This window comes from Pseudophryne corroboree, chromosome 5 (genome assembly GCF_028390025.1).
Source record: "Pseudophryne corroboree isolate aPseCor3 chromosome 5, aPseCor3.hap2, whole genome shotgun sequence".
In the NCBI taxonomy this organism is placed as follows: Eukaryota; Metazoa; Chordata; class Amphibia; order Anura; family Myobatrachidae; genus Pseudophryne; species Pseudophryne corroboree.
This window is the reverse complement of record NC_086448.1, coordinates 594,479,932-594,502,952: the sequence shown is the minus strand read 5'-3', so window position 1 is coordinate 594,502,952 and position 23,021 is coordinate 594,479,932. Positions and strand designations below refer to the sequence as shown.

The window sequence follows — 23,021 nt, the reverse complement described above, 5'->3', positions numbered from 1 at the left end:
ACTATGGTAACGAGAAACCCACCCTCTGATAAAACCGCCACCTTTGTATGCGGAGAAACGTGTCAGGTGACTTTCACACAGGTGAACCGCATTTGGAATGCAAAGTCTGGAAGCCGGAAGCTCGAACCCGGAAGTCGCGGCACACGACACATACAGGCATCTCCATTCCTCACACTTACGCTGTGAAGTGTGCATCCCATGGATACAGCTAAAGTCCCCCACCCCCTGCACCCAGCACTGGGATTCTTAAGCCATAGTGGATCAAGCAGGAGGACACATAGGAGGATACACGAGACTGTGCATTTTACAGGAGCGCTCCTACACCCACTGGAAGGGTGAAGTATAAGTTCCAGCACCCCATACTTTGTGTATGAGAAATAACCATAATTATCTCCTTTCACTGGCCGCATATTTATGCTAATAAGCTCTGACTGAAGAACCTCTTCATTAAGCAAAACTGTTAGTTTGTGTGGAGTTACTAAAGCTTGATTTATGCATGCACATGCTACTCAGCTCTTTATTGAAGAACTCTTGCACTAACTAAAGTGTCAGTCTGTGTGGAGCCACTAACATTTATGCTATTCCCTGTTTCACACATGTTACTTATGTTGTAGATTGATCATTTTTAAGACAGGATACTGGAATGGTAACTGCAGACAGGCTTGACAAGATACTGTATGGTGACTGAAGACTGCAGGATTGGAGATAAACTGGTAGCTGAACAATGATAACTGAAGTAACAAAGTGTTTTTTGCAGGTGAACACAGCCAGGCTATGGTTAACTGCTGGGAAGCAAGCAGATGCTGGGTGTGTACTGTGATTAAAAGCAGAGTGCTGGCAGCATGAACCTAGTTGCAGAGAGACATGCTGGATGAATAGTGACTAGGCCACAATCTGTTATAACACACAGTAGCAAAGCGGTGACTTGGGTACAGGTTCAGGTCTAGTGGAAATACTGCATACTTGCAACTATTGGCATGACTAGCATGAATATATTTTGCTGAAATGGGAAACCACAGACACACAGACTGGATCTGCACAGATTTAGGGCTGGCAGTATATATCCACAGAGAGTTGCTGGTACTGGAAATGGAACAAGACCATACAGAAGAGTATTTAAAGGGCCACAGCAAAGCAAGGACACAGAGGAGGGACATACACAGGATAACAGGTACTAGGCAGAATCCTACAGGGCACAGGTACAGGACTAGCAGGTACAGCACACTGAGGACTGTGGTAGTGGTTATAGTGGGATACAAGGGTGCAGGAACACAATGCCAGGACACCAGGACACAGGAACTGGGAGACTGGGAATTGTACAGGAAACAGCGACCGCGTGACAAGCTCACTAGATGCTGGAGCAAGGGAATATCACTGGCAACAGGAACTGGCTTGAGTGCCTAAATAAAGTGGGAGAGACCAATCACAGGAATAATCAGGCTGGAGTCAGGTAACAAGGCATTCCAAACAGGTGTGCTGCTGCATGGAGAAGCCAGCATCCTAGTTGCTAGGATACAGTCAGAATACATACAGGAATGAGCCACAGTGGCGACTCATAACGTATACAAAATAGCAAATATAAACAACAAGGGCCAAATGTAATAGAGGGAGAGTTTCAGAAAGTGAGAGATTTGGTAAGGTTTTTCAGTTTTTTTTAAAGTGGCAATCATTTACCAGGTTGATCTAGCTGTGTAAATGATTGCCACTTTAAAAAAAACTGCAAAACCCTACCAAATTTCTCACTTTATGAAACTTGCACTATATTACATTTGGCCCAAAATGTGCTTTCCTCTACTGATACTTTAATAAAATGTCTGTGTGTTTCAACTAAAAAAATACTTTTTATAATATCAATCTATGCTTTAATATAAACTTCAATGTAAACTAAAAAGCTAGTACTTGGATATATAAATACATACATAAATACATATAAGAAATGTTAATATGTAAAATTCCTTTTTTTTTTTTTTAAATACTGTATGAAATTACTCATGCATAAACTGTACTAAAAATCTTACAAACTATGTGAATTTAGAGAAGCCATTTTGCCTCAAAATATAAATTCTCTTAAATCATAATTTAAGTAAGTTCAATACAATGGGAATGTGAAGGAGGGCCTAATTCACTAAGGAAGGAATGCAGCAGCTTTGCAAAAGTAATCCTTTGCAATGCAAATGCAGGAGGCGGTGCGTACCACCTCCTTTGTAAATATGCAATGCAATCACATATGGGATGACCATCATGACCATCAGTCGCAATGTTCATCTGCGATTGCAGGCATAGTAAGCCTGAGCTTACTCAGACTTGCCGTCTCAGGGTAGCTTGCTAGGCCAGGGAAACTGCATCTTGCTACAGAGTCCTTGGCCTCACCACTCTCTGAAAACTGGGGGCGGCACATTCCTATATCCAGAAATGAAAGCCGGCCCTGCATCTCCCCCCAAATGCCTCTGCCTGTCAATCATGTACAATACAAACCTACAGTACCTACACTATACTAATAAATTTTACATGGTACATGTTAAATGTGGTTTTATGCTCACGAATTAGGAGTAAATATCTTAGGGAGACTGCTGTTTTTCCCCATTGAATATTGGGTGGAAAAACAACCCAAGTGCACCCATTCCTCTACTGGCACATATATATATATATATATATATATATATATATATACATACACTGCTCAAAAACATAAAGGGAACACCAGTGGCGTAACTAGATATTTTTCTCCCCCAAGCCAAAAAATTCTTCGGCGCCCCCCCCCCCCTTCATGCTCCATAATTGGGAGCAAGAAAGGGCTAAATATGCGCACGCCGAAGGTGCGCGCGCCAAAAAAAGGGGGCGTGGTTTTGTTGGAGTGGGCGTGGTTTCGCATAAAGGGGCGTGGTATTGCAGGAAAAGACTTCCTTATACCCAAGTTTTGCAACCTGCACGCCCAGACGTTAGCCACCACTGGAAAGAAAAATAATCCTGATTCATGCCCCTTACATTATTTGTCATTTTTCCTCCTTATAGTAATGCCCAGTATACATTATGCCACATACTGCAATGGCCCTTAGACATTATGCCGCACACAATAATGCACGACACAATATGCACACACTGTAATGCCCCCGACACATTATGCCACACACCGTAATGTCTGTGACACATTATGCCACACACCGTAATACCTGTGACACATTATGACAGGAATCGCAATGCCCGTTATACATTATGCTACACACTGCAATGCCCCTGATACATTATAGCACATACAATGTCTGTGACACATTATGACACACACCGCAATGTCCGTGATACATTATGCCACACACTGCAATGCCCGATACATTATAGCACATACAATGCCTGTGACACATTATGCCACACACTGCAATGACCTTGAGACATTATACCACAATGCCCGTGATATAGTATACCATACACCGTAATGCCTGTGACACATACCGCAATGCCCTGCCCGTTATACCCTATGCCACACATCGCAAATGCCCGTTATGTATTATGCCACACTGCAATGACCCTGAGACATTATACCACATACCACAATGCCCGTGATATAGTATACCACACACCGTAATGCCTGACACATTATGACACACACCGCAATGTCCGTGATACATTATGCCACACTGTTGAATTCTCTTGGATTAACTAAATTAACCATCTTGTTGCTGTTTGGGTTGTTAGGTAAAAGAATGAATTGAAAATGGATTTATAAAAATCAATTATTATTTATTCAAAGGGCCACGCCCGTATACAGGGGAGAGGTAGCATTCTCTCGTCCTGTGTCAAATCATTTAACAACAACATACACGTATCAACAATGAGTTTTATATAATACACAGTTACGCCCCTTTTGTATATTCCTCCCATATGATTTCATACCTCAGGAATACAATGTTAGGCAATAGAGTTATGCAATATTGGGACAATTGTCAAGAATACTAAAAAGATACTCGTGAGCTTCAACTGTGTCCATATTAGGAATTACATCTGTACTCTATGAGCTTTTAGAAAGTGCATATGTGGAAACAATACTTAGCCAACAAAGTTGTTTTTCTCTCAGGGTGTGTATAAAGTTCAAGATTAATTTGCTATATCATCTAGCTAGAATCAAAATGGATTCTGTTATGCTTTCATATTATACTAGTGAATATGAGAACCCTTTGCTTATTGGACGTATACATAATATACGTACTATCCCGTAGTGCACACACATAACAGTTAGGCCTTCAGCAGGTTGCCCCAGTCACAGTATTCGACAGCTCCACCCTTTGATCAGGGACATTATCCATGTGCCCTGTCATCTCAGGAGAATTTCTGGGAACGTATAGGTCACTAATAATCATTTCATGTAGTATTGCTATTCTGCGTCTGACAGTAGCCTTCTAAAGACAACATAGGCCGCACCTGTAAACAGTGAACATCAAATGAATGTCTATAATCACATCGGGGTTACCAAAGAATAAGCCTCATCACAGAATACATCATCATATACAATCACATACAATGTACTTAAAAAACATTTTCCTAATCCTGAAAATTGAATACTAGGATTTAAACATTTATCTTTTCCAGTCCATATCATAATGCCTTGGTTAAAGTTCTTTTATATCATGGAACTCCTTTATATATTTGGCAATACACGTATCAGGATCCGTAATGTCTTTGGTCAAATAAGCACAGCAGTGAGCTCAAAGTGCTGTTTCCTGAAATCAACAATATCCTCCAATTTGTGGTATTAAAAAAATGTAGAACAATATGGTATCGTAATAGTTCATGTCCAATGTCCTGGAATCATCACAAATGTCCACAGTTCTGGAATATCCTATCATAAATATCAATCATGTTATCAATAATTTAATTAAAATAAAACGTCAACTTCCAGTTGATTAATCATACGACTTCATTAGCCATAGGAGAACTTATTAGCCACCTTTACCACTTCGAGGTTTTATTGATACTCTGGTGGCAGGAACATGTTTCCTGATTACTGAGTCAATTACTCTTTTTAGGAATAGTTCATCCTGCAAGAAAACTTTTCTCAAGTTAATATATGTTTGTTTGTTTTATAAAATTGCTAAATCAATCTTCTTAAATAACAAACATTTTTAGAATTAATAGGTAACCAATTATATATCATATCCTAAGGACATGGTGACAACTACCATTCCCCGTTATGTATGATATCTTCTTTTAACCTTTGAATCTACTCCTAGTAAAATACATATTACATCATAAACTTTAATGAACATCATATGTAACCATTACTATATATATACCTAACTCATTATATCTAGCACATCTAGAAACCTTAAGTTAGTATATTGTAACAATCCTTTCACATTCCCTTAAATCAACCTTTTCTATCTACATAAGATAATTTTTTTTTCCTGTATTATTGACCTATTTTATTTCCACTAACTGAAATACACCCGATATGTGTAGCTAATATTATCACCAGTGGTTCTTTCTTGAGATACTGTTGTATCTATACACATGTACCGTGTTTCACTATTATCACGAGTCACGACTCTATAAAGTTTTGGTAATCACATCAAATGTAAATTGCATAGAGAACTTTGGCCTGCTAGTGTCTATGTATACATATCTAACAATTATAATAGTCTTAAATAATGATTAGCAATACAATTTATATAGCTGCAGTACTTAAAATCTTTCCAACAATTAATGGTATTGCTGGACTGGATACTCCTCAGAATAATATCCTAAATTATTTAAATTATCCATGCATTAATCTATACATCTGTCTTCAAGTGGAGTATAATACTCACAACCACGTTTTTCAAAGTGTGTGTTCGTTACACCGGTCATAAATCCCTCTGGATTTCCTGCTTAGAAAAGAAAAGAGGAAGGAAGGGTCTTATTGAAATAATTCCCATCCACAGTAATGGATGAGTACTCATACCTACACCACACGTTTGCTTGCTCTCTCTTCAAAGAAAAATAAATAAATTAAGTCCTAATGCTGTTATAAATAACGTCGCTCCCGTATACTTTCAGAAATGTTAAAAGTTCTGTAGGATATTAGCTTATAAGCACATAGTCTATAATCAATGATCATAATCATCTCTATATTGATTGAAGGGTTCATTCAAATACAACTCTGTGGTAGTAACAGTAGTAACAGTCTCTGTATTGTATCTCCATACAATAGTTTTTTAGCTTTAGGTTCCTTTAAGCTCTGGTCTCTGACCTTTTCATTTCATTGCAAGCTCATGGATTTAGGTGTCCTTCTTCTGCAGCCTTTGCAACGGCTGTATCAGAGTCAGCGGTACTTGCCAAGGACCATCCTATGCGATCTGTAATGGAACCAAAACATAAGCAACTTCTCACCATAACACCGTCTTCACTCTCTTAGTGATTGTCCTGTGCCGGACTGTGTGTTTTCGTGTTGGTTAAATATCTTTCCAAGGTTCTTGCAGCTTTTGATATTCTTGTAACTGTTTAAATAATTTGTGTGACACATTTGAATCGTCAAATCATTTTGTAGTTTTGAATCAGTCTCTGGATAATATATCTTTGCTGGATAACATATCTTTGCTGGATTCCAAAAAGAATAACAAAAAAATGATATAGAAGAGAGACTAAGCAGAGGCTTAGGTGTAATTCTACCACTATTGAACCAACGATTGGACCATGCCATGATTCAAATTCTGCCTTTCCTGTCTCTTTTGTAGATTAATAATGCTTAATTCTTTAACTTTCCTTGTCACATTATGACTTTTTATTCTCAACATTACACATATTAAACACAAAATATTCTTCAAACTCCTATAAACTCTATCTATCAGTAAAGAAACTTTACTGTCTTTGAAACAATAGCTCACACCTCTGGCCTTATTATTCATTTCTCAAATAACCCCTTAACACCTGTTACACATACTATAGTTCCTTTTTTTTGCATTAAACTATGTTGTATTAAAACAATGTTGTTTTTAATCAACCCAACCATCTGCAGTAAACATGCTATAGCTTTCTTTATCACCATCACGATCCCTCTTATTATCACATAAATTATTTTGGTCCCATGCCAAAACACAATGTACACTTCTCCATTAAACTTCATCCCACCATAGAAAGCTTGTGAATCTATTTCATGTTAATTACCCTTAGAGTTGCATAACTCATGACATTTCCCCTTAATTAAAATTGGCAACAACACTTTATTATTAATAATACTAATTCACTAATTCACCATCCCATTATCCCCTATGGATGCTCAAGAAATGATTCTCCTGTTAATCAGTTTTTTTTTTTTTTTTCAATTCCTTTAAATGCAATGTAAAATGCGATGTAATCATTATAATTGTCTTACTCATCCACATTATATTCCTTATACTCCCCACTTTTGGGGGTGAGGAAGACAAGTATGCAGCTGTATCTAAGTTGTGGTGGATCCTGTGACTCATCAGCAGGAAACACTCTGAGCTGGGCATCACTGTGCCACCAGAGGAAACCCTACCAGGATAGGTTCTTGGACAGGGGAATCGGGTGACGAGGGTCAGTGAAGCAAGTAAAAGGACTGATACGCTGAATAAACCATCTGCGGTGGTGCCTAGGCTATTTTCAGCCTCGGACCCTTGTTGCTTCTTTAAGCTAGCCCACCGCAATCCCATTATATGGTGAGAGATTTACATCTATTGCACGGTCACTTTAACTGGTCCAGATTCACCCATGCACTTTATGTATGTAGTATGTCAGTGAGTTTATGTGTCCTAATAAACACATTTTTCATGGAACAAATCATTTGTTACAATTTCCCTGTTGGTTCATATATCCCCTATTGAATGAAGGGATATATCTTTAAATCTGAAATCCTTCCGTAAGCTACACTATTGCTATATTATATCTAAGTTGTATACTATCAGAGGTAAAATGTACACATCATATAAAATCTACTGCTTAACCTCAGTATTAAACCTATATACTCAGTATTAAACATATTTGTTCTTGCTTATGCATAAGTGGATGGTTTGGCTCTGACTGTGTATCTATAATGTTTTATTCATGATAAAGTGTAATATTGTATTACCTTCTATAATTTCTTTGGTTATGAACTTGAATGTATGCATATAGCATTTCCAAAAAAAATTACTGTATCTAGAGATTTATCATCTGGTCATACATATCTATCTATCAATAAATGTATACCAAGGCTCCACCCTCTAAGGGTTTTAACTATCTTTGGCCTAGCGCCAAATAATGATCTAGGTAGTTAACTATGTCAGCACACCGTTGACTTTTGTCTTGCAACACCTTGTGGTCTTTTCTGTAAGAAAACACAACTGTTTAGTATCTGACACCAATACTTCAAATAATTTATAACACAAAGGTATATCATCCACATACTGGTTACATTTCTTTACTTATCTCAACATATCATTCAGACTGGCCAGTCCACACAAACTCTAAGTTTTTTTTTTTTTTTTTCATGCACACTCTTATTTGCTTCCAAGCAAACTTTCCTTGGACCGTATCCATTTTATGGATTGTCTTGGCACATATACGTATTCACAGAAAACTTACAAACTTAACAACGCTCCTGCTCACATTTCTATCTGTATAACTATTCTATACAATCATATCCCCACACTTCCTGGCTACGGAACCTGGTTCATCACTGCATATTGTGCAGTCCACTAAGAACTTTTGGAATGTATTATATCGATGCCTATACAATGAGATGGATTTTAGCAAGCATATTTTTTTACCTCACGAACCCAGGGTAAGTGATATATAGATATGCTATGCATCCAACTTAATCTGTTCCTACTTTATTCTTCCTGGAATCTTTAGAAATACCTCATCCGTAATGTAGTATATTTTACACTGTAACTTTTACATTAGGTTTCTTCCAAATAACTTTGAAGAATTGTCTAAAAGTATGTTAATACTGGAATCGTAGTGATTAATTGCTTGTCGCAATGTTTGATTTACAGCATATACATTAAAGAATACGTATTCCTTTATCTTTCCCTATGATTTTAGCTGCTGCTTCGAAAACTCTTTTTTTTTCCCGTCTAGCCCATCAGAGAGAGGGCGTTGTCTTCTTGACTGTCTGCCAGATGCAAATCTGTTAGCTTTAACGCTGTTAGCGCATCTCTAGCCCATATCTGTTGCTGGGATTTTTTTTTTTTTTTTTCTGATTACAGTTATGCTGTAGAAAGAAATTGGCAGCATTTTCTACAGGTTATCTGGTTAAGATATTAGTTCTTATATTAAACTAGAGTAGATAGTTTGTATAACAAACATTTCTAGAGTATTGCTTATGCAGAGGTTCCCAAACTGTGTGCCGTAGCTACCTGGGGTGCCTCGGACACTTTCAGGGGTGCCCTGGGTTGGTCGTCCAGGCCCAATTCAAATTATCCAGTGCTGGTGGCTGCCAGTCATAAAATATGTGACCAAACAGAAGCAAATATCCCTCACCACACAACTGACTCTAAGGATGACATATAAATGCAATCTACTTAATGTAATATCTATTTTTACATTTCTCAATAATACATATTTTTCCTAGGGGTGCCGTGAAAAAAAAATTCTGATATTCTAGGGCCACATGATTAAAAAAAAAATTTGGAAACCACTGACTTATGCTTATTATGATCCATCTTATTAGATGAAAAAAATCAAAGCTCACTGAACACTTTTTTTTTTCTTTACTGCGTCATGGCTTACACTGCTGCTGGAAAGGAGGGGGCACGTTTCTGCGCTTTTGCAGCCCACTATCTCTCCGTGCTACACAGCGTTGGAAACTGAAGGGGTTTTCTTTTTTTTTTTTTTCTGCTGGCAGACCTTCTCACAATATATTGCATTAAAGAATATTTGCGTATTAAACAATACCATATGGAAACTTCACTTCATAGTTAGATAGTAACATTAGATAAACACATATTTTTAACTACGGATCTGCCAAAAGCCATTTGAACATGGACATCAACTTTTGTTTCCTCCGTTCACAAATATATATATATATATATATATATAAACCTTATTATTTCAAAACTTGTAACCATGCCAATCACAGACAGAAGGTTTCCATTAGACACAGATCTGAGAATATACTTAACTGAACATTATGTTCCACACACAAAACCATAACACAAAAATTTAAACACAGTTTGCAAACTTCAATTTCTTGCAGATTTCAACAGTTTTGCCGATTTCAAAATACGCTTAGTATTGGTTGATCAGGCCAATATTATACAGCATGATTGAAATGCAAAACATATACGGTACCCTTTGTCACAGTACTATACAAAATTTGTGCTTCTATGGAATATTTCTTCCATACATGATATGCACACTTAGGGTTAATCCTCCCTGCCCTTCCCATACGCTGGAAAAATTCGCAATCCCTGCAATTTTTCACACACGCGACACGTCTGTCAACTGGGAAGCTGCAGTAGATCCTCTTATCACAACTACTATCACAAAGCAACATGCCATGTTATGCTTAAAACAACCAGCAGCTCTTAGCAGCTCAGTATTGCAATATATAGTTACACTCAAATACATATAATCCCTATAACCTCGGGTTGTTCACTCTATTTATTTAAAGTACTCTTCATTCACACGTGTAGCTGACTAACAAGGGGAGGTGGTCTATGTGCTTTTTACTTTATTTGGCTCTTGGTCCAAAGTACTTATTCACGCAATCATTCATAGAGTGAAAAACACAGGTCACTGTTTCTTTGCTCAAATCTTTGAATTAATTTTGGTATTCTTATTTACATGCAACAGCATCTGTCAATCATCATTTCCGAGTTACTTGGTCCTTCAACCGATTTGGACATAATTTTGGTATTAATTTTACAAACAAGCAACAACAAACAGGTCCCTGAGTTATTTTACTAGTTTTGCCAATCTCTCCACTCCTATTCTCATATTATAAAAAATACAATCACACAGACAGCTGGCAGGTATAGAAACAGCATGTACTGGAATACAGCACATACCATGGTATTCTATACTTACCAGTGCTGTAATGACTTGGGATGTTCCTTCCATCATCAGCTGCTGGCTGGCTGGCACACCCCTTTGAGAATTTGATGAAGAGATCGAGATCTATAGTTCCAACGATTACGAGCCCCCATCTGTTGAATTCTCTTGGATTAACTAAATTAACCATCTTGTTGCTGTTTGGGTTGTTAGGTAAAAGAATGAATTGAAAATGGATTTATAAAAATCAATTATTATTTATTCAAAGGGCCACGCCCGTATACAGGGGAGAGGTAGCATTCTCTCGTCCTGTGTCAAATCATTTAACAACAACATACACGTATCAACAATGAGTTTTATATAATACACAGTTACGCCCCTTTTGTATATTCCTCCCATATGATTTCATACCTCAGGAATACAATGTTAGGCAATAGAGTTATGCAATATTGGGACAATTGTCAAGAATACTAAAAAGATACTCGTGAGCTTCAACTGTGTCCATATTAGGAATTACATCTGTACTCTATGAGCTTTTAGAAAGTGCGTATGTGGAAACAATACTTAGCCAACAAAGTTGTTTTTCTCTCAGGGTGTGTATAAAGTTCAAGATGAATTTGCTATATCATCTAGCTAGAATCAAAATGGATTCTGTTATGCTTTCATATTATACTAGTGAATATGAGAACCCTTTGCTTATTGGACGTATACATAATATACGTACTATCCCGTAGTGCACACACATAACAGTTAGGCCTTCAGCAGGTTGCCTCAGTCACAGTATTCGACAACACACTGCAATGACCCTGAGACATTATACCACATATCACAATGCCCGCGATATAGTATACCATACACCGTAATGCCCGTGACACATTATGACACACACAGCAATGTCCGTGATACATTATGCCACACACCGTAATGCCCATTACACACTAAGTCCTACAGTAAGGCTTCTAATTACTTTTCAATTACCTGCTCGTTGCCAGGGGTTTCATGCTCTTGGTTCCATGCACGGTGCCAGGGGTTTTCATGCTCAGGGTGTCATGCTCGTTGCCAGGTGTTTCATGCACTGGGTGTCATGCTCGTTGCCAGGTGTTTCATGCACTGGGTGTCATGCTCGTTGCTAGGAGGTAGTCCTTGTTGCTAGGGCTGTGCTCCCAGTGCCACATATGTCCCCAGTGCCAGATATTCCCCCACGGTGCCAGGTACTTACATGCCCCAGTGCCAAATATAGTCGTCGTCCCCATGTGCCAGGTACACATATACCCCCCCAGTGCCACATATGCCCCCAGTGCCAGATATTCCCCCCCAGTGCCACATATGCCCCCAGTGTCAGATATGCCCCCAGTGCCATATATTCCCCCCCAGTGCCAAATATGCCCCCAGTGCCATATATGCCCCCAGTGCCAGATATTCCCCCCTAGTGCCAGATATTCCCCCCGTGCCATATATGCCCCCAGTGTCAGATATTCCCCCCCAGTGCCAGATATTCTCCCCGTGCCATATATGCCCCCAGTGCCAGATATCCCCCCAGTGCCATATATGCCCCCAGTGCCAGATATTCCCCCCCAGTGCCATATATGCCCCCAGTGCCAGATATTCCTCCCCAGTGCCATATATGCCCCAGTGCCAGATATCCCCCCACCCCCCAGTGCCAGATATTCCCCCCAGTGCCATATATGCCCCAGTGCCAGATATCCCCCCCCAGTGCCAGATATTCCCCCCAGTGCCATATATGCCCCAGTGCCAGATATCCCCCCCCAGTGCCATATATGCCCCCAGTGCCAGATATTCCCCCCAGTGCCATATATGCCCCCCGTGCTAGATATCCCCCCCAGTGCCATATATGCCCCCAGTGCCAGATATTCCCCCCCAGTGCCATATATGCCCCAGTGCCAGATATCCCCCCCCCAGTGCCAGATATGCCCCAAGTGCCAGATATTCCCCCCAGTGCCAGAAATGCCCCAGTGCCAGATATTCCTCCCTCCCCCCCCCTGTGCCATATATGCCCCCAGTGCCAGATATTTGCCCCCCCCCCCCGCGCCGTCGCTTTTTGGAGGGACACGAAGGGCACACAGCTCGTCTCTCCTGTGTCCCTCCTGCTGCATCATCTCCGGCGGCCGCGGGTCTAATAGGGGGAAGTGCCGGTTCGTGAGCCAATTAGAGCTCACGGACGGCACTTCCCCCTATTAGACCCGCGGCCGCCGGAGATGATGCAGCAGGAGGGACACAGGGAGGCACGCTGTGTGCCCTCCGTGTCCCTCAAACAAGCGGCGGAGGGAAGGAGACTGCAGACTGACATGCGGACGCTCGTCCGCATGTCAGTCTGCTGTAAATCAGTGGCGCCCCCGCAGCCCCTCGCCCCCAAGCCACCGCGAGGACTGCGGGGGCAGTAGTTACGCCACTGGGGAACACTTAAACAACACAATGTAACTCCAAGTCAATCACACTTCTGTGAAATCAAACTGTCCAGTTAGGAAGCAACACTGATTGACAATCAATTTCACATGCTGTTGTGCAAATGGAATAGACAACAGATGGAAATTATAGGCAATTAGCAAGACACCCCCAATAAAGGAGTTGTTCTGCAGGTGGTGACCACAGACCACTTCTCAGCTCCTATGCTTTCTGGCTGATGTTTTGGTCACTTTTGAAAGCTAGCAGTGCTTTCACTCTAGTGGTAGCATGAGACGGAGTCTACAACCCACACAAGTGGCTCAGGTAGTGCAGCTCATCCAGGATGGCACATCAATGCGAGCTGTAGCAAGAAGGTTTGCTGTGTCTGTCAGCGTAGTGTCCAGAGCATGGAGGCGCTACCAGGAGACAGGCCAGTACATCAGGAGATGTGGAGGAGGCCGTAGGAGGGCAACAACCCAGCAGCAGGACCGCTACCTCTGCCTTTGTGCAAGGAGGAACAGGAGGAGCACTGCCAGAGCCCTGCAAATTGACCTCCAGCAAGCCACAAATGTGCATGTGTCTACTCAAACGATCAGAAACAGACTCCTTGAGGGTGGTATGAGGGCCCTACGTCCACAGGTGGGGGTTGTGCTTACAGCCCAACACCATGCAGGACGTTTGGCATTTGCCGGAGAACACCAAGATTGGCAAATTCGCCACTGGCGCCCTGTGCTGTTCACAGATGAAAGCAGGTTCTCACTGAGCACATGTGACAGACGTGACAGAGTCTGGAGGCGCCAAGGAGAATGTTCTGCTGCCTGAAACACCCTCCAGCATGACTGGTTTGGCAGTGGGTCAGTAAAGGTGTGGGGTGGCATTTCTTTGGGGGGCCGCACAGCCCTCCATGTGCTCGCCAGAGGTAGCCTGACTGTCATTAGGTACCGAGATGAGATCCTCAGACCCCTTGTGAGACCATATGCTGGTGCGGTTGGCCCTGGGTTCCTCCTAATGCAAGACAATGCTAGACCGCATGTGGCTGGAGTGTGTCAGCAGTTCCTGCAAGACGAAGGCATTGATGCTATGGACTGGCCCGTCCATTCCCTAGACCTGAATCCAATTGAGCACATCTGGGACATCATGTCCTGCTCCATCCACCAACAGACAGTTGCACCACAGACTGTCCAGGAGTTGGCGGATGCTTTAGCCCAGGTCTCGGAGGAGATCCCTAAGGAGACCTTCCGCCACCTCATCAGGAGCATGCCTAGGCATTGTAGGGAGGTCATACAGGCACGTGAAGGCCACACACATGACTGAGCCTCATTTTGACTTGTTTTAAGGACATTACATCAAAGTTGGGTCAGCCTGTAGTGTGTTTTTCCACTTTAATTTTGAGTGTTACTTTAAATCCAGACCTCCATGGGTTAATAAATTTGATTTCCATTGATAATTTTTGTGTGATTTTGTTGTCAGCACATTCAACTATGTAAATAAAAAAGTATTTAATAAGAATATTTCATTCATACAGATCTAGGATGTGTTATTTTAGTGTTCCCTTTATTTTTTTGAGCAGTGTATATATTTATATATATATATATATATATATATATATATATAAATCCAAAAAATGAGGAGCACTCACCAGTCTTCAAAGCAGCCTTTTTCTTTATTTTCAAGAATTCATAAGAAAGGGGGTGTCGATGTTTCGGTCCCAGATGGGACCTTTGTCAAGATCCCATCTGGGACTGAAACGTCAACACCCCCTGTCTTATGACTTGTTGAAAATAAAGAAAAGGGCTACTTTGAACACTGGTGAGTGCTCCTCATTTTTTGGATTTACATTGGAATTGATGGGTCAGGGTTATCTATCAATACATGGAAGTCACCCCAGCATATATTAACAAGGCCAGAGTGTGGACTGTTTGAAATTATATATATATATATATATATATATATATATAAAAACAGATAGGATGGCACTCACGAAGTTTGTCAGATGAATATAGGGCCTACTTCAGAGTTGATCGTAGCAGCAAATTTGTCAGCGGTTGGGAAAAACCATGTGCACTGCGGGGGAGGGGGGCGGTTGCAGATATAACATGTGCAGAGAGACTGTTTATTTTAACTACTGCAGTTTAATACACTGTGACCTAACCCCTAGCATTACAGGGGTTCCACAAATTACTGTAAGCTCAATTTAGCATTATTCTCAAGGAGTACACATTCCATCCCATACATAGACATTGACACAGAGAACTTTCAAAACTAATAATTTATAGGCCCCAAATTAGTAGCCGTAATCACACACATAACTCTACAAAATAAAACTAGAAATAATTTCCCATTTCATTATGTACAAAAATAGGGACCCTGCACACAATTACATTTTCATCAATCATCCTCAAAATTCTTATAATAGCAATATCCATAATAGATTAAAATATTAAGCTCAATCATTTAACATTTATAAAATCACAAGAAGCACCAGATATTCCATATCATATATACAGTAGAACACCCCTTATAGAAATAAAATGTACTGTAATATAATACTGCACAGCAAAACCATTTACCATGTATACATTATGGAAAACCATGTGGCTATTACAAATACGATATTAAATGTGTATTTACAGTATAAAGTAAATTGAATACCCTCAGATGTTATTAAGCTCTATGCCCAATTAGACTTTTGGGAACAATATCCTCAGGGCCGGCGCTTCCATTAGGCAGCTTTAGGCAGCTGCCTATGGGCGCCGGGACCTGAGGGGGCGGTACGCTGAGGCTTCCAGGAGCATTTTGGTCATTTTGACAGTAAGCCGCCCCCTCCCTCTCCCCCCACTCGGCCCTGTAGCCATGCAATAGCAGCAGCAGCAGCAGGGCACCCGGCGGCATGGACACACATAGCAGCGCTGCGGGTAGTCCTGCAACGCTGCTAAGCTGACTGACAGTGACAGGCAGTTGATGCACTACCCACTACCCAGAGTCCCGGCCGGGATCCACCAGTGAGTCTTTTTTAATTCACCACCGCACCGCTATTATGCAGGGGAGCAGAGAGGTGGTTTCCCCCTCGCCCGGTCCCGTGTCCCCTCTCTGCCGGGCCGGCTCCATGCTGCTTGATGCTTTTTTGTTTTTGTTTTAAAGGGGCGTGGCCACACCTCCGTGATTAGGCCACGCCCCCAAGTATGTCAGGTCCTCGACGGTCTGTCTGTGGCTCTGCTGCCTGGCATGCCTGCTCTTTCAGAGACTGGCTCTTGTGACTTAAGCTGGAGGTAACTACTGTGGTAGACTATCTGTGTGTCTCAGTATGAGTGTCTGTGTGTCTCAATATCAGTGTGTGTGTCTCAGTATGAGTGTGTGTGTGTGTGTGTGTGTGTGTGTGTGTCTCAGCATCACTGTGTTTCTCAGTGTGTGTGTGTGTGTGTGTCTCAATATTAGTGTGTGTGTCTCCATTATGAGTGTGTGTGTGTGTGTGTGTGTGTGTGTGTCTCAGCATCACTGTGTGTGTCTCAGTATGAGTGTGCGTGTGTGTGTGTGTGCCTCTACCTCAGTATGAGTGTCAGTGTGTGTCTCAGTATCACTGTGTGTGTGTGTGTGTGTGTGTGTGTGACTCTGCCTCAGTATGAGTGTCAGTGTGTGTGTGTCAGTATGAGTGTATGTGTGCCTCTGCCTCAGTATGAGTGTCAGTGTGTGTGTGTGTGTGTGTGTGTGTGTGTGTGTGTGTGTGTGTGTGTGGGCCTCAGTATCACTGTGTGTGTCTCGGTATGAGTGTGTGCCTCTGCCTCAGTATGAGTGTCTGTGTGTGTGTGTGTGTGTGTGTGTCTCAGTATGAGTGTGTGTGTGTGTGTGCATTTGCCTCAGTATTGGTGTCAGCGGGAGTGTGTCTCAGTATCACTGTGTGTTTGTCTCAGTATGAGTGTGTGTGTGGGCCTCAGTGTGGGTGGTTGTGTGTGTGTGTACTACAGGGCTCATTGTGATACATCCAGTACCTGTATTGCCATACCTCACACCCTGTTAAAAAAGTTCCCTGCACACATACTGTATCACTAGAGGCCTGCAGTTGGGGAGAGTATAGGCAGATTCAATGGCAGCACCGAGCACCCCCCCTCCCCCCTGCTGTTTAGGAGGATCATTTTATTTTATTTTTGTAATTTTTAATACAGCAACAGGCTGCTCGGGGTGGGGTGTAGGGGGGGGAGCAGGATGTCACATACCCCCCAGGCCGCTCTGTCACTTATGTCCTGGGCCGCCTCATCTAGAGGAAGTGCCCTGGTAGTCCAGTGGTTTATGCATCTGCAGCCTGCTCCCACCATCACTGTGAGACCAGCACCAGCATGTGATACTACTACAGCCTTTTTTTTTTTACTTTGTACTACAGAGCTACGGAAGACCTGTAGGTCCATAGACTGTGATGGATGCTGACTTATTGCCTCTCCATCTGACCGTTTCTCCTCCTTGCAAGTAGGTAGTGTTTTTTTTTCCATGTGTCACCTGTAGCTGATATGAAACTACATTTTCCAGTATGACATGCTACTTTTTGGCAGGATATGCTTGGACTTGTAGTTCCACATTTCCCTATATTTGCAACATAAAAACTGTTTGTTAACGAACCAACATAGTACATCACAAGATAGTGTACTGAACAAGACATCCGTACCTGCTGCTCAGAAAAAGTATTTGTCAGTTTGTCATGTTCTATTTTTTTGCCATATATTAGTACTGAAATCTAACGGCACACACTAAAAACGCGCTGCCCGGCAACGCTCAGAATCCCGATACCGGAATCCCAAGAGTCAGCATACCGAATGTAAGTGTGCCGGGGAGGGTTTCAGTTAGGCGGTGGGGGGTATGGGGAGGGGGATAGGGTTAGGAACCAGGGGAGGTTTAAGGTTAGGTTGTAGGAAGGGAGGGTTAGGCTGCAGGTAGGGGAGGGTAGAGGGTTAGCATACTTTCCTATGAGGTGTTGGGATTCTAATCAGCAGGATGCTGCTGTCACTCTTCTGACTACTGGCATCCTAACTGCCAGGATCCCTTTCCCTACCTGCTGTAGGGTGTATTCTCCATACAGCCTGCAACATTTTTTATACGTTATAATCCAATCGGTGGGTCAGTGGCATAGGGTAAGCATTACTGCCTCACAGCACTCAGGTCATGAGTTCAATTCCTGGTCATGGCCTGTCTGTGTGGAGTGTGCATGTTCTTTTTATGTTTGTGTGGGTTTCTTCTGGGTATTCCTGTTTCCTCCCAGTCTCCCACACTCCAAAAACATATGTGAAGGTTATGTGGATATATGTGTGTGTGTGTGTGTGTGTGTGTGTGTGTGTGTGTTTGCTTTTTAGGGACTATCACTCCCATTCCAGTGGAACAGGGAGTGATATGAATTCTGATGTTATGTGTACAGCGCTGTGCAAATTAGTGGCACTATATAAGTAAACAATAATAATCATTTTAATACTTTAAGATAGGGCCTTGCGCATATGTTGGAGAAGCCATCACATTTCCCCTTTGTACTTAGCAGGAGCACATTAATTTGCTATTCTGTCAGTAATAAAGGGGTAAATGCTAATTATGTACTGGGGAGCATAGTGGGGTTTTTTCCTGTCAGGGCAAATGTGTGTGTTTTTTTTTACCCTGTGGAAGCCAAAGTGTTTTTTTTTCTTTTTTCCTGAAAGGGGCCAATGTGTTTGTCATTATTTTTCCTGTGGATGCCAATGTGTTTTTTTTTTAATTTCCTGTGTTGGCCAATGGGGAGGGGCGTGGAGGGGGAGGGAGGCTGAAGTTTTGCCTAGGGTGCTGAGAAATCTTGCACCGGCCCTGAATATCCTCATGGTAAAACTACAGTTAACTTCCCTTTCACAAAGCATCTGAAAACTTTCATCCACTCCAGGGGGTTATTTACTGAATACCTGGTTCTCAAACTCAGTGCTTCTGATCATGTTCATGCCTGAAATGTAAATGCTGTGTTTTGCTAGTAAAACTATTGTTTTAGAACCTGATGCTCTGTAAATAAACCCCTGGTTTACTTTGAATTTGCTAAAACAAATTTTAAATCCAAGGTCAGTAGCCAAGACAGGTCTGTCTCTCACTGACTAATACCCCTTTTACACTGCCAGCTTTGAACATGGGTTATTGCTAGAGATGTGCGTCAGACACTTTTCGTGTTTTGTGTTTTGGTTTTGGATCTGGATCCCCGTTCATATTTTGGATCTGGATTGGTTTTGCCAAAACCACCCTTTTGGTTTTTGGTTTTGGTTTTGGATCTGGATGATTTTTGAAAAAACATAAAAACAGATAAAATCAAAGAATTTGAGGGTAGTTTTGATCCTACGGTATTACTAACCTCAATAACATTCATTTACACTCATTTCCAGTCTATTCTGAACACCTCACAACTCACAATATTGTTTTTAGGCCAAAAGGTTGCACCGAGGTAGCTGGATGACTAAGCTAAGCGAATCAAGTTGGCGGTACAAACACCTGGCCCTTCTAGTTGTGGCACTGCAGTGGCAGACAGGATGGAAGTTTAAAAACTAGGCCCCAAAGAGCACATAATGCAAAGAAGAAAAAGAGGTGCAATGATGTAGCTGGATGACTAAGCTAAGCAACCCAATTGGGCGGTACAATCACCTGGCCCATCTAGGAGTGGCACTGCAGTGTCAGACAGGATGGCACTTTTCAAAACTCAGGGACATCAGTCAAGGGAGGCAGGGGAGGCAGTGCCTACCCTATCATTAATGATGAAAATAATACAAGGAAGATACTTATGACACAGAATATGTGTCATAAGTATCTTTGTTATAGTATTATATTAATTTTAGGACCTGAAAGTAGTTTAGGAGGCACTGATAAGAGTGCCTCCAGTTGTGAATGGGATTGGGATAAAGTGGGGGGCGGGGCCAAGGAGTGGGCTGTAAAAGCCCATTGAAAATCAATGAGAAAGCGGCACTAGTATAAGTGCCTCATCGATAGGGCCAGATGTGATTGGACAGTGGATCCAGGGCTGGATCCGCTAGTCCAATCACCCAGACGCTGATACATGAGTGCTCACCTCCCTCTTATCCCGGCACTGTAACCCCGTACCCGAGGCGGCTGCTTCCTGGTCACCCAAACCTGCCGCATGTTACCCCTCTTGTGTAGTTCGCTCCCCGCGCCAATGCTCAGAAGAGATGCTTGCAGACCTGCTCCCTCCGGCAAGAGAAGGAGCAGCTGGAGGTCGATAGCTGCAGCTTTCTCTGAGGTTCGTGCTCTCTCACTCTTCCCTTGCCCCCTCCAGTGGATTACTGCAGAAACAAAGTTTCATTTTTACAGGTACCCCTATTGGATTCTACTGGACAAGTGGACATGATCGACGTAGGATGTAGGTAAGTAATCTCTCTCTCTTTTTTACAGGTACCCCTATTGGATTCTACTGGACAAGTAGACATGATTGGCGTAGGATGTAGGTAAGTAATCTCTCTCATTTTTACAGTTACCCCTATTGGATTATACATGGACAAGTGGACGTGATCGGCGTGGGATGTAGGTAAGTATGTGTGAGTGTGTAAGTGTGTTTTAATAATTTTTTACTTTCAAGGTGTGTGTGTTGTGTTTTTATTTGGGTATTATTTGTTGTTGTAGAACTACAGGTACCAGAGGGCCTGTTATTTCCACGTATGCTGGTACTTGAGGTTCTCCAAGTACCAGCAAGTGGGGTAGGCTTGCTGGGACTTGTATTTTCACAACAAAAAACAATATTCTATTTTTTAACACACTTATGGCTATCAGCCCGGCATCCACCACCCAGGGGTGCTGGGGACAGCCACGGGCTTCACCCCTGACCCTTGGGTGCCTGAAGGGGGGGACCCCTTGATTTAAAAGGGTGCCCACTCCTCCAGGGAACCCCGGCCAGGGGTGACTAGTTGGGGGGGTAATGACACGGGTGCAGGGACCTACATAAATGTGTCCCCAGCTGTGGCATTATGTCCCTGGCTAGTGGAGCCCAGTGCTGGTTTTAAAAATTCGGGCTACCCCTACATCTTTTATCCCCCATATTTTTGGGACCAGGACTGGACTATGAGCCCAGTGCTGGTTGTCTAAATACGGGGAACATCTGTCCAATTTTTTCCCCAGTATTTCAAAAACCAGGACCATCTCAAAGAGCCCAAGGCTGTTTATACTTAGGAGGGGGGGCCTCACACTTTTTTTTATTTTTTTTAACCCATTCAGACCCTTTTCTATTAAGTTAATGGAAGCCATGGACAACAAAATTGCATTGATGTCCTCCTCCCACTCCCTTCCCAGTCCCAAACACTAATTTTTATTTTTTATCTATACAAACTTAAAATATATCACAAGTATGATGAGCAGGCAGGCAGCAGGCATTTGCAGCATCGGACTGAGATTCAAATTAGTGGTGGAGGGCTGTGTCAGTTGATGGTGGGCGAGTTTGTAAACCATTGGTGGTGGCAGCGAGCATCAGCTCAGGGGCAGTAGCAGCCATTGGCTCGGCGGAGGTAGGGGTCATCGGCAGGATTCGGCGGACATTATGGTTGTAGTGCTTCACCAGCCACTGACCTCACTGCACTCCACTGTAAAAACTAGGCCCCAAAGAGCACATAATGCAAAGAAAAAAATGAGGTGCAATCAGGTAGCTGGATGACTAAGCCAAGTGATACAAGTGGGCAGCACAAACACCTGGCCCACCTAAGAATGGCACTGCAGTGTCAGACAGGATGGCACTTTTAAAAACTAGGCCCCAAAGAGCACATAATACAAAGAAGAAAAAGAGGTGCAAAATGGAATTGTCCTTGGGTCCTCCCACCGACCCTGTCCTTGGGTCCTCCCACCCACCCTTATGTTGTATAAGGACATGCACACTTTAACAAACCAATCATTTTAGCAACATGACTGTGGCTTGAAATGATTGGTTTGGTTGGGCCCCCAACAAAAAAGAAGCTGGCTCTACAGTGGCAAGATGTCATCCTCATCCTCAGATTCCCCCCTCCCCCCTTCAGTGTTTACATCCTCATTCTCACAAAGAAATAAAATTCAAACAAACAAAACCATATCATTTAGGTGTCAGTGGACTGCTTACGCTATTACCCAAAGTTTTTGAACTTGACAATGACTTATGATGAATGCACTGCAGGTGATGTACAGTATAAGGGAGGATGTTCCAAGGTGGTTAAAGTCCTTACCCCTACTTATTATGGATTGACAAAGGCAACAGATGGCTTGAAACCTGTTGTCCGGATTTGTGGAGAAATAATTCCACACCGAAGAGGTGGATTTTTTGATATTTTTCCCAGGCATCACAATGGGCTTTTCATCCCATGGACAACAACTGTCTTCCCTAGTGCCTGATTTAAACAAACATGACCATTGGAATCCACCTCATCAACTTCTTCCTCAGCACCAGCAACACCCATATCCTCATGCTGGTGTACTTCAACAGTGACATCTTCAATTTGAATATCAGAAACTAGATTGTGGGTGCTCCTTCCAGCACTTGCAGAGGGCATGCAAATGGTGGAAGGAGCCACCTCTTCCCGTCCAGTGTTGGGAAGGTCAGGATTCGCAACTGCCGACACACTTGTACTCTCCTTGGGGATTTGTGATATCATCTTAGAACACACAGTTCTTTGCTGTGCTTTTGCCAGCTTAACTCTTTTCATTTT

At 42.3% G+C, this 23,021-nt stretch overlaps 1 protein-coding gene across 2 annotated transcripts in view; it reads left to right on the top strand.

Moving 5' to 3' along the window:
* CDH7 (cadherin 7) overlaps positions 1–23,021 on the top strand; it is a 382,946-nt gene that overhangs the window by 131,693 nt on the left and 228,232 nt on the right. The gene's annotated exons all lie outside the window — the stretch shown is intronic.